General features: G+C 35.2%; 1 protein-coding gene across 8 annotated transcripts in view; it reads right to left on the bottom strand.

Annotated features, from left to right (window-relative positions):
* Positions 1-14171, bottom strand: part of DYM (dymeclin) — a 261639-nt gene that overhangs the window by 224557 nt on the left and 22911 nt on the right. The window lies entirely within an intron of this gene.

The following is a 14171-nucleotide window of genomic DNA, read 5'->3' as shown; positions in this document are numbered from 1 at the left end:
GTTGGGGGTATTTAGAAATTTCAATAAAGACACTCCAAAGTACAGAGACTCATATGGCCATTTGTAAGGGCAGTACGGATCATGGGATTATAGTTATTTAGAAAAATGCCATTATGTTTAGGAGACAGAGATTTTTGAAGTAGCCATAGAAGAGTTGCCCTCCTTCCCTTCTTTTCCTTTCCTCCCCTCCCTCTGCCCCTGCCACCTATCCATCCTAATGGGTGTGAAAGGAAGGAAGGGAAGAAATATAGATAAGCAAATTGAGGCTTCCAAGGAGTTTAAGTAATATTCCAGGAATCAAAGATATAGGACAAACAAGAACCAACTTTAGAGGCTGGTGACTGGGTTAAAAATCATGTGTTCTTTTCTGCCAATACACATGGCATAGCAAATTCTCCAAATGGGCAACTTCCACAGCTACTTTAAAAATCCCTATCCCCAGGGTTTACTGCTATTGCTGATGAAGCACACTTTTAAAGAAGAAACTATCCATACGCATTAAGGCTTCTGACAAGAAAATTTTAGAGAACGTGGAAGGACACTAACTGCTTTAGTTCTCTCTGGAACTACACTACCCAGTCTGGTAACCACTGGCCACATGTGGTGTGAAATGTGGCTAGTCCAAACTGAGATGTGCTAGAATATAAAATACATGCCAGATTTCAAAGATTTAAAAAGAATGAAAAATACTTCATTATGAATCCTTATTATATTCATGAAATTATAATATTTGGGAATATTGGTTTAAAAGAAATATTAAAATTAATTTCACCTGTTTCATTTTACTTTTTTAATGTGGCCACTATAAAACTTTGTATTACATGTATGTTTCACTTTATGTATCTGTTAGGGCTGCTCTAGAACCTGTCTCCAAGAAACTGAAGACAGTATCATGTATAAGAAGCATTATACATACATACAAACTAACTAAGACCCACTAATCATTTTAGTGGATATGCCATTAACTTACGAATCTCAAATTATATACATACATACAAACTAACTAAGACCCACTAATCATTTTAGTGGATATGCCATTAACTTACAAATCTCAAATTATATTCATATTAAAAGAGATAAATATGGTTTCAAAATTAAGTCTTTAAGCTTCACCTAAAATTAAAATTTTTTAGCCAAAGTAACCTAGAAATGATCCTACAGTAAAGTGTTTACAGGTATCTAGTTGTTATCACCATATGAGATATTTTTAGTGTCTGCCAGCCTCACAACGTCTCTCCCAACCCTTTCTTCTATCTTCCCACCTTCCCCTCAGGGGTGAGCAGAGGCACACAGGCTTGCTCAACATGGCTCCACTCCCTGGCCACAGGTGACTGGATCAGAGATGGACATCTAATGTAAGCCACACCAGAGTCTTGGGGAATTTAGAATTGTGATGGAAAAAACAGGTTTTCCTATGACTGGAACTTGGCTGTAAAGCTGAGGGGTTATAGGAAGCCATCTTCCACCCACTGAGAAGCAGAGAAAGCTGGTTGGTAAGAAAGATGAATAAAAGCTTCGCAGAGAGAGGCAGCGATAAACAGAAAGGGCACTCAGGATTCCTGTCGGACTTCCTTCCAATCCTTGGGACCAGCTCTTCCTGAAGCCTAGCTGTGTTCTGATCTTCGATTCTGAGATACCCCCGTCTTTTCATCACATAAGTCCTTCTTTCTGGCATATACTAAATCAAATTGATTTCTGTTAATAACCAAAAGACTTCTAATTAATACATCACTGTGGTCAGATTTAATAATATACATTAGTAGTTGGCAAGAAAGGGAACTATGAATTACTCAGTTTATTGGTTACTCAGGCAAAAAAAAAAGCATAAAATGCAAAAGATTGTAAAGAGCTTTATGAGGTTAATAACTAAACCACATGCATAAAATCTGTTTCAATGGTGCTTCTACTTTCTTCAGTCAATAACGCTCTCTTAAAACTGGTTGGGACCAAGAGCTTCAATTATATACACGTGGCTATAACCTTCAAAAGCTCCTGAATTTGTTTAACAAATACTGCCTGGGTGCCCAGGACATGCTGGGCTATGTGAAGGATGCTGCCTCTGTCTCCAGACTATGTGGAGGAATGGAGAAGCAGACTACTCAGTGCAGGGGAAGTACGAAGATCAAACCCAGACCTGTGCATGAGCTCACAGGAGGTACATCCAATCTACCCTAGGAAGAGTCAAGGAAGGCATCTTGGAGGAAGTAACTGTCTGTCCCGAAGGAACAAGAGAAATCAGTTAAGCAGACAAAAGGGGAAGGCTTTACAGACACAAGGAATAGTGTATGCATAGGCATGGCAGTCACAGAGAGCCCGGCACTTTCTGAGAACAGAGGTTAATCAACAATGGGGAATGGCAAACTACAAGCCTGGAGAAATATACTAAAAGGCTGGAGTACGGAGTTCAGTTTCTCACCTTGTTCTCAACAGAAAAGTACTAGGGATTCCCGAAACAAAAATCGAAACAGAGTTCTGATTTATTTTTAACACAATATTAGTCTTAAAAAAAAAAAGATTAACTTTTTTAATGTTAATATAAGTTGCATGTATTAGTGAGGTTGGTTTGGACATCACCTCTTCCAGGGAACCTTCTCTAATCACCTGAGATTAGGTAAGATGCCTAGTCTCTGCCCCAAAAGCCCCAGTCATAAAACTGAGCACACACTAGCAAGATCACCCAATTATTTGTCTCTGCCCCGTCCCCGATTGTGAGCTCCTTGTCCATCACAGGATTCTCAGCCTGGTACAAAGCAGACACTTAAAAAGTGCACTGAATGAATGAATGCCTTTGTCAGACACTTCATTACCTGATTACCTGTGGACAGAATTCATTACTTCCCCTTGTTCAAGAAACACTTCATTCTCTCCAGCCCTCAAGGCAATCTCTTACCCCAAGTTTAAAATATTTTTATTAAAATATTTTTAAAGACACATGTGTTTCCAAATGAAAAATAATATATCTTTTTGAAGCAGTCTGATTTGTCATTCAAGGATGAAGAGAGACCAGGAAAAGTTGGGAATTGTCCCAACTTTCTTACAAATCTCCCTCTTGTGGTAAGCCAGCCAGCACCTGCCATCTGTGATTAGGCCCATCAGGCCTGGGTCCCCTATACATGGCCAGGAACTGAGACAGCACCACTGCCAATGCCCCCTTAACAATCACCATTTCGGGTCAGAAGAACGTGGGGTGCCCAGAGTATAAACTCCATGAGAACAGGGAAAACATCTCATTTACCCATGCATCCCCCACCAAACACTTGGTAATTACCTATCACACAAAGGATTCGCAGAGCTGTTTGTCGCAGGGTTCCTGCAATTTCTGCACTCTGAAGCATTATTTCAACAAAAAAATCAGCCAGGCACACCCAATGCCACAAGCAACATACCGATTGTTATAACAGAATTCCTTTCCTCCCACCCCTCCATCCTCCAATTTTTCTAAACTTCTTGGAACGTTTTAAGGATCTTCTTTCCCATTTGTTTGATTCAGAGTTAAAATGAGGTGGCAACCAATTGGGATGGTTGGTAACTTGCTGCATGTTACAGGCATCGATGCGCAGCACTGTTTTAGTTAAACAAATGAGCTCAGATGTTCTGGCAGCAGGCAACTAACAAATCATCATTTACAGTAAATAAAACTAAAATGGTACTGCAGAATATGCCAATGTTTCCAAGACAATTACAATTAGAAACCAAATGGTGTACTGAAGGCAGATCTGGGGCACTGGAAGCATGAAAATAGGGGGTAAAAAGGCCGTGGTCAAATATTCATATGAATACAGATTAAATAAACTAATACCACTCAGAGTACTTTAAACTTACTGTAAGTAAACTCCACAATTCCAGGTCAATTTGAAAAATGTCAATAATGGGAGATTAGGGATAAATAATTAAAACTAGTAATTTCTTAACCAAACTTTTGCTAAATGAACTAAATCTAGATAACGGTGTGGCTCTGTCTGAAATAATCCTTGGATGTGACAGCTTTATCAGGCTCCTCCTTCTTGGGGCTTGGCCACTATCATTCCAGCAGCAACATAAATACATAGAGTCACAGAACAAGAGCTTCAGTTTTGCTGGTGACACCCCAATGAATAAGGAGACCTACAGGACTGGAGAGCTATGCCCATGAATCACACGCACATACACCACAAGAAAATCTGAAACTGGTCTGGGGCTTTTCCCACAGTTTTAAGAATCTTCAAAGGGCTTCCCTGAAGGTAATTCAGCAAGGAAGGGATTATTAAAATTTTCACAACTATAGAGAAGTTTTTAAACATTACCACTGCCATTTCTGGGCTATATTTTAAGTCTGTTCCCTCCCTTACTTTGATTTCATGAAGAGAATCTCCCTAAGAAGAGATCTGTCATCAGTATCAACCACAACTTTGCATGCTCCACACGCTTCTATAAGAGCTTTCTCGACAAAATTCCCCAATGAATACCGATAACACAGTTAAATTATTTCTCTAAGTTATATCTCAAATAATCAATATAAGCTATGCCCTCTCTGACAAGTGCACCAACAAACATCATGACAAAGTTAAGTAACGGGGAAGTGTAGGTAGCAGAGAAGACTGGCAAGGTAAAATAGAGCAAAAGAGTGAAGAACCTTAACATCATGTTAAGGAGTTTGGATTTTATCTTACATAAAACGGGAAGCCACTAAGCACAGAATCAAAAACACATTCTAATAAGCTTTTGCAGTAACAGCAAGGTGCCCCAGGTATACAATGGTTAAATGTCTGATCCCAGCTACAACCATCTTGAGATTTTTTAGCAAAAAAAAAAATGTTAACAGTAATAATGCCTCTACTGTACATGTGATAAAGTCTAACCATGTACCACAACAACCACTATAATTAACCACTGCTGCCAAGTGCAGGGCCAGCAAACTTGGAAAAATCACTAATGGTTACTAAAGCAGAACACAGTCAAGCATATAATCTTTATAAATTCTAGTTTAATTCCACTAAAGTTACATATCAAATTGGAACACAAGGAAAAAATAGGAAGAATATGGAGTGTCTCTGCGTCCACTGGACTCACGGGCTGGTCATTTTCAATACTTCTGCACCAGTGTACCACCTCTGGTTAAGACAGTTAACTTAACCATCATTGACAATTAACAAACCCATGCATACTGGTTGCATGGATTCCCAGTAACGTGGCCTATACCGAAAGCAATGTAGACCCCAGGTATAATGGAAAGAATACAGATTTTTGAAGCCACATATTTAAATTCAGCTTTCTTGTTTCCTTTTGGCATGACCTACACAAGTCACTTAATTTGGGAATCTCAGTTTCCTCTTCTGTAAAATTGAGGAAAGGATGCCACCACCTTATAGGATAGTTTTAAAGACTGTATGGTAATATACAGAAAGTACCCCGCATATAGCTCAATAAATATAAGTTCTCTAAGTCAACAACAACAATAAAGCAAAACTGTCAAATTTGCATATACCCATCCCTTGATTTACATGGTATTTTTTTCACATATTTTTTTACACGCGGTAAATATTCCCTCCCGGTTACTTGGACTTTTTATATGTGGCTACCATTTACATGGTCTCATTTTACATGGTTCTTTCCTTTTCATTTCCATTACTGGTGATTACTCTTTCTAAAAAACAATAGCTTAACTCAGCAAGATACAAAGAACTAATACTTACTAACACACAATTACTAATGATCTTCCCATTTCTTGGATGGCAAGTAAAAAAGCATGGGTGACTACTGATGCTTTTTGGGATTGGTTTTACAAATGTTTTGCTGTAGGAGCTGAATTTATGAAGAAGAAAATGTAGGAGCTGAATTTATGAAGAAAATGTCTTCCTTTTAAAATACTTTTACTTTTAGATAATGCGCCTAGTCATCCACACAATTTAGAACATCCAAAAACAAAAGTTGCATATTTGCCACCAAATACAACTTCTTTGATCCAATCTTTAGATCAAGGCATTATTTCCACCTTTAAGAAAAATTACACTAAATGGAGTTTTAACTATATTTTTAATAAGCTTGAAGATAATATATCACAGTTACAGAAGCCTGGAATAAATACACAATTTTAAGTTGTATCAAGAATATTGCTTTAGCTTTGAGTGATATAAAGTCGTCAAGTTTAAATGCTTGCTGGAAAGCAATATGGCCAGAAACAGTTGTACCAGGTTCCAACAACTGAAGAAGTTTTAACTGGCATTATTAATTTATTAAATAAATTTCAGGAAGGAGGCTCTGACAATTTGAACGTAGATGATATTAATGAATTACTGGTTGATCATGAATTAATTCACTTAATATCTGAAGCCCATTCTGCTAATGAATACGGCAGTGACCTTGAAACAATTTCATGCACTGCAGAAAATATTTACAAAGGTTTTCAATTGGCCACAAAATTGGAAACTGCAATTCTAGATATTGATCCAAACATCCCATGAACCTTAAAATTTTGACAGATTTTTTAAAATGTTTCAGTGAATATTGAAGAATTTATGAAAACTTAGCAAAAGATGGGACTGGAAAAAGATCATTCAAAAACATAAACATAAATAACTAAACTGAAGTAGTATTTCCAAGTATTTCAATCGATGAAGATAGTGTCTTTGTGCCAACTAAGAAGAGAAGGTTGATTGCTTTAGATTACAGTACAGAAACTGACAGAGAATAAAATTTATTTTGGTTTTTTTCTGAATTTTCATGAGCATTTTTTGTGAAAATATGTGAAATAAATATTTTTATGACTTATATTGGCCTATTTCTTTAGTATTTTTTTTCATAGTGGTGGACTCTACACAGTTTTCTTCAGCGTAAAAAAAAAAAGACATGTGGAACAAATAATCCACATAAATTGAGAGACAAGTGTTTATTTGTTCTTTAATATATCCATAGTACAAGTAATCTGGCAGTCTTCCCCTGCTCTCCCATGAAACAAAAGGGAAGTGTAAAACATAATTTAGTAATTTTTAGAGTACTTTTACACTTTGAAATAGTCTCAAATAGCTGTATCAAACAACTGTAAGTGATCTACTTTGATTTCATTTACATTAATGTTTTACTATAGAAGTATAACCCTAGTGGATTATAAAAAAAATTAATATTCCTTATTCACCCAGCAAAACTTCTCAGTATTAAGTAACTTTTAATTGGTGGCAGAACAAAAACTTAAATCTAGATAATTTTTCTTTTCTAAAAGGAAATGATTTTTATATTATATTATTATAAAAATGAACCATGCTAAAACCAACATGAGGTAACACTACACACCTATCAGAACTGCTAAAATAAAAAAAAGTGACAACATCCAATGCTGGCAAGGGTGCAGAGAAACTAGATCTCACATACATTACTGGTGGGAATGTAAAATTATATGGCCACTCTGGAAAAGAGTTTGGCAGTTTCATGTAAGACTAAACATACACTTACAACTCAGCAATTGCACTCTTGAGTATTTATCTCAAAGAAATAAAAACTTAATGTTCATACAGAAACCTGTACACAAATGTTCACAGCAGCTTTATTCATTACAGCCAAAAGCTGGAAACAATCCAAAATGTCCTTCAAGTGGGTACTATAGTACATACAGAACAGAGAAAACTACTCAGCAATAAAAAAGCATGAACTACTCATATATACAACAACTTGAATGGGTCTCAAGGACACTAGCTAAGTGAAAAGAGCCAATGTCAAAATGTTACATATTGTATTATTCCATTTATATAACTTTCTTTAAATAAAATTATAGAGATGGAAAACTGATTAGCAACTGCTAGGGTTAGAGATGAGAAGAGTGGAAGAACGGATATGGCTAAAAAGAAAAAGCACATGGGAGCCTTGCTGGGATGAAAGAGTTATAAGTATCTTGATTGTGGTGGTGGTTATGCAAGTCTATGCATGTGATAAAACTGTATAGAGTGTACACACACACACACACACACGAATGAGTGCATGCAGAACCACTCCTGAAATCACAATGACCTTTGTGGACTGTACCAACGCCAACTTCCTGATCTTTATACTGAACTATAGTTATGCGAGATGATACCACTGGGGGAAGCTGAGTGAAGGATGCAAGGGACCTCCCTGAACATTTTTTTGCAACCTCCTGTGACTACGATTATGTCAAAATAACAAGTTTAAAAAAACTGAATCATAAAAATAAAGCTATATAAGCTATACAGGAGTTTTATAAATATACATTATTTTAAATACACACATATACACAATTTTGCTTGAACAAGATTATGCTCTATGAGGAACTGGCTTTAACTAGTTATATGTGGGTCTTTTTCCATGTCTATAAACATATGATTACTTTTAATGACTGCATATTGTTCCAGTAAGCAGACCCACCATTTTTGTTTGCTTATTTATTTATCTAATCTCCTTACTGGTGGACATTTAGGTTGCTAGCAATTTTCTGCTATCATAAACTTTGCAATGGACATTTTCACATATATCTTTCTATATATATTTCCAAACTTGTCCAATTATCTCAACATAAACTCTAGAAGTGGAATTGCTAGGTCAATGAACACTTTTGTTCTGATGAATATTGCAAATTACATTCCAGAAAGATTTAACCAATTACCATCCCCACCAAAAGTACATAACTGTGGCTTATCAGCCAACAAATAACCCCAAATTTGCAAATTTATAAACCCAAATCCAAACCGAAATTTATTTACACCAAATCCAGTGATCTTATACTCAGATAAGCATGTGTTGACAGTAAGTAGGCAAAAGAACCTTTATGACAAATAGATTTTTTACCCTCTAAAATGGCCTATAGAGAGAAATTCATAAAGGGTATGACATCTAACTGGCAAATTATTAACATGCCACTATAAATTTAAAATAAATTCTTTCATACCACCTAAATTCTCTCATTGAATCAGCCAGTCATTTGTATTATATAATATGGGGGATGGGGCACATCAAAACTATTATACAGAGAGTTTCTAACTTCTTTGGATTTAAACTCTGTATCACCATCCTCTGTATGACAAATAACTCTGGACTTAACTTCAAGAATGGTATAGCAGAGGATAAAGCAATGTTCAGTTGAGATAGAAAAAAAAATTAACAAGTATTAACTAGTATTAATAATATTTTTTCATTATAAAAATAGATGATGACTATATCAACCACTCATGCAAAAAATATCTCCAACTGTCATCAGCTACAATTCACGAGATGACAGGAGAGAAGAGAAACAACCCTGGCCTTGATGGTTAGATCTGCTCTCCACCACAACCTCACAGAGACCTTGCCATTAGTTTGTGAATGAGAAAATAAAAGACCGGAGGCTGAGTGTTACAGCACGCATCCCTTCATTCATCAACACAGTACCACTGTGAGATGGTGAGCAGTTTTCCAAAACTGACAAATAAACAAGAAAGAACATTTGTTGGTAGGGAAAAAGAAGTTAATTTCTCATGAAGCCTGTAGTTCAAGAATTCAAGGTTCCACAACCAAAATAAATATATAAAATAGGTCATCTAAGAAACTAAATACCTATTCCTGATTAACTGTGAAACATGAAAACATGTAAGAGTTATTTACAATATTTTAGCAGCTGGAGTAACAGGTCAGACAGGCTACAACAGCACTGGAATTAACTGAAGCAGCACACTTAGGCTGATAACTTAATTGATGACCCAATAATCTCATTCTTCATCTGTCCATACTTTGGATTTTTAAGTAACATAAGAGGTACCAAGAGACACTGCCAGGCCATGGTGTTGGCCCTCAGGAATTAAAGAAAGAAAAAAGAGATTGAATAATACATAATCTTAGAAAATAAGCTTACCAACTGGCTGTAGAACAACACTGCAACCTAAAAAGTCTTATCATATTTTCAAATATAGAAGTATTTGGGTTCCCACATAAGATCAAATTTTTTCAAACTGTTTACACTACAGAGAAAACTAATTTATTTTTTAAATTAAATATTGCAACAAGTACACTCTTATCAACACTTCATTAATTTGAACTCCACTGATTTAGAATCTGGGGTTGTTTGGCTAAAACTGAGTTGAAACTGACTTTTATGTTATATTTTAAAGAAAGTATTTCAACAAGGGAAGCGATCTGGGAAAAGTATTATTTAGCCTTCTACAAAAGAAATGTGCCTAAAGACTTTAGCATAGTAAGTGATCTGCAAATAAATTTGTTGATTAGATATAATTAGCAATTTTTATATACTACCTATATACTACTCAAAGTTCTTCATTTTGATTCTCATTTTTTTAAAAAATCCTGAAAAGTTGAGGAAACAGGAGTATACTCACTGTACAAGTGACAGAGAGAAGCTGAGAATATAAGAATAAACATATCTAACTTCTAATACTCTTTTGACATGAATGTTAATTTAGCTACTTTTTATTAAAGCAAACCCACATAATATCCATCTAACACAATAGCACTGACTACTTGGAATTTCTATATACACCTAGAAGAAGTTGTGTCATATGTGTATTTCCATTATAAAATTTACATCTACGTTATGATTAAAATCATGTAAAATTTAAGCAAATGATAAAGAACTGGAAGAAAACAAAAATTTTAAGTCTAATACGGAAAGCAGTAGGACAATAGATGATTTTGTTGTAACTGCTATGAAATCATAAACTATAGTTTGGTCAGGAAGCTAAACTTTTAAATTATATATTCCCTAATTTATAGCCTTCAGTAATTTAGACTGGTTTTATTTTACTTGCAAGCACACCAATCTCATATGCGAATCTCAATAATGAAAGATGATAGACTCAGTTCAAATCTATTAATGAAGAGCAGATGGGCAGAAAGCTCTTGGGGGTGAAATTATACATAGGTTTCTGAACACATAGGTTTCTGATCAAAGTGACTATAATTATGAGATTCATAAAATAAACACTGAAAATGCTTAAGTCCCTTTTGCTAAAAATTCTGCCATAAAATGATTTCAAAATTGACATTTTATATTAATAATGTCATTTTCAGCCCACAACATACATACTGTGATAAATCATACAGGATTTTGTCAGTTTAAAACACAACCTGAGTAAATCAACAATCATGCAAAAAAGTGTGGAAGTGCTTCTGAAGACTTTTTTCTTCTTACCTTAGCAGAGAGAATTAGAGAAATCATTCACAAAACTAACCATAATCAACCCATTCAGTGGTTAAATTGTGAGAATGTTAATGTTTTAAAAGGATCTATTCATAGGAAAAAGTCAAAGGATAAAAACTGCACATAAATTTGTTATAGCAATTTTTAATGCACCAAGCAGAACCAAAAAGGTATTTATATTCATGTGCTTCATAGACAATCCTATATGCTGTCATTCAACTGCCAAAATGAAAGGAACTATAACTATTAAAGTGTCAAAATTTCAGCAACTACCATGCAAAATAATATTGCATTTATTTTCTCAAGAAAGTAACAGAAAAAATGACTTCAAAATTCAGATTACAGCCAACACAGCAAGGAAAGAAAAGAAGGGTGCACTTGGAGTAAAACTTATTTGCCCCCTTATTCAAATGTTTTAAACAATGCTAGTTATATTTTCCCCCATTTAAACTTTTAGTTTAAGGAAGAGATCAATCCTGGACAAGCTCAAGCATCTTCTAAAATAAGTCTGCATAGAAAGGTAAAAATGAAAGAACATGAAATAAAGGTTTTGACTCAAGATACAGAAACTGAATTTCTTTTGGTCTCTCTGTTTGAGAAAGTAAAATGCCAGAAAAGTCTCAAATATTGTAAATGGCCTAGTACACTACTTTGGTCACCGTTCAAGTAAACCCATGATGAAAGAATTAGAAGAAGGTTTAGAAGACGGTGTGATAGTTATCCCAGGCCTTCCTCAACGATGGCAGATGGTTTCAACTTGAAAAGTTCTAATAAAGTTGCACGTAAGATATGCCAAAAAGAATAAAAATATAGAAGTAGAGACAGGAATTAAAAATTCAAGGAAAAAAATGATTTTATAATCACTTAATTGTTTCTGTCAGTTAAAAACTTGTGACCTAATTCAATAAAAGTCTCTTTTCCTGTTTCTCTACTGAGGAAACAGATCCAGAAACTCTGAGAAAGGGTCATACAAGCAGCTCCCCTTAAACAAAGAGAGGACACACAATACTCAAGGCGAGGTTAAAATACTGGTCAGATTAACCATCAACTTGCGTGTATTAATCGTAAATAATGTAATTATTACATTTACATCATAAATAATGGCACTGAAACATAAAGTACCTATTATGACCTAATGCTATGAAAGTGCTTGAAAATATGAATTATATAATCAATCTGGCGGTTCTCTTCTCAGAGTATCATATAATTTGATGTTGTATCTCTTTAACCATTATTTGAAGCTCAGTCTGTGATTATGCTTCCAAATGGAGATTATGTAGCACGATGGCCAACAGAATTTGTCTGTGGAGGTACATAAACCTGGTTTAAACCTGGTCCACACCAGCTACTAGCTCTGTGACCTTGGACAACCTCTCTAGGTCTCGGTTTTCTCTCATACAGGAACAATAACAATACCTGCCTCATAGACTGGATATGAGAACTAAATGAGGAAATGCACCTCAGGCAATAAGCCCAGCTCTTGGCACTCGGTAAGTGCTCAACTAATAACTGCTAAATTAACAATGTTTACAGTAGCTGAGCCTCTTAGCTAAATGTACATATTTTTCATAATGTAAGAGAGACCCCTAAAAGAAAAATCAGAGTGGTAATTGGAATCTCACGATCCTGAAGAGAAATGGAAGACATTTAAAAGAATTTTTTAGAAAGTACAACACACTGAAGTTTAAAAAACATAGTTATGTGATATACACATACAATAGGTATTATTCAGCCTAAAAAAAATAAAGGAAATTTTCAAAAGCTACAACATAGAGAAACCTTTAAAATATTACAGTAAGTGAAATTAGACAAACATGAAATGACAAATATTATATGATTCTACTTATTCATACAGATGCCTAGAATAGGCAAATTCACAGAGACAGAAAATAGAACAGAGACTGTTACTGGAGGTGGATGGAGGGGAGAATGGGGAGTTACTACTTAATGGGTACAGAGTTTCTGCATGAAATGTGATGTCAGTACAACATTGGGAATGTACTTAATGCCACTGATCAGACACCTAAAATGGTAAATTTTATGTTATGTAAATTTTACCACAATAAAACAAACTGTGAGTAAAATCTCTCCATATTGCAGGAAAGTTAGTAAATCATAGCAGACTACATTCAGTTCCCAAATATCAACATTAAAACATGCTCGTTTCTGGAATACCATGCAACATAAGAAATCTTTAGCATGGCCAAAAGTCCCTATGTAACGTGTCTGCCTGCTCACTGTTCTGCCACATTAGACTTTTGCCATTTCTCCAACGCGCAGAACTTATTCCTGCTTTACGTCCGTTATACCTGCTGTTCCCTCTACCTGGAATGCTCTTTCCCCAGAGTTCACATGGCTCACTCCCTGATTTCACTAAAGTCTCTGCTTAAATGCTGTTTCCCCAGGGACTCTCTATCTAAAGAAATCTGCTTATATTTGCTCCTTTTCTGTCCCTCTCCATGACCTTATTCTATTTTTTTTTTCTTCATTGCATTTGGCATTTCCTGAAATGACTTATTTTTTTTACTTGTTTATTGCCTAACTATTCCACTAGCATATAAGCTTCATGAGGGCAGCGACCTGGGCCCTCATGTTCACTGCAAGATTTCCAGCCCTTAAAAATAGTGCCTGGCAAATGGGAGGCATTCAATGAATTCACAGTTCCAAAAAATGAAATATAGTATAAATCATTGTTTTTTTATAAAGTTACGTAACAGTAATACAGTATAACCCCATATTTGTGAGGGAAAAAGAGACAGATATTAATGCACATATTGATCTACACATATGCGCATTTAAAAAAAAGGTAAGGAAGAATATATATGAAAATATCAGTGGCAGTTATCTCTATGTGATGAGAGCATATGACTATTTTCCTTTTGTTTCTGTATTTTCTAATTTCTCTACAAAGGAAAGACCTGTGTGATATTTTTAAAAAGATTATTTTTCCAGCAAAGCAATTATTAAGCACTCACTCTGTTTCATATAATTAGGGATATGTTATAAAGACTGGGCTACAAAGGAGTTCATCAGAGTTTGATATATAATCATGAAAAAT

This window comes from Pteropus alecto, unplaced genomic scaffold (genome assembly GCF_000325575.1).
Source record: "Pteropus alecto unplaced genomic scaffold, ASM32557v1 scaffold146, whole genome shotgun sequence".
Classification (NCBI taxonomy): Eukaryota; Metazoa; Chordata; class Mammalia; order Chiroptera; family Pteropodidae; genus Pteropus; species Pteropus alecto.
This window is presented reverse-complemented; position numbering and strand designations above follow the sequence as displayed.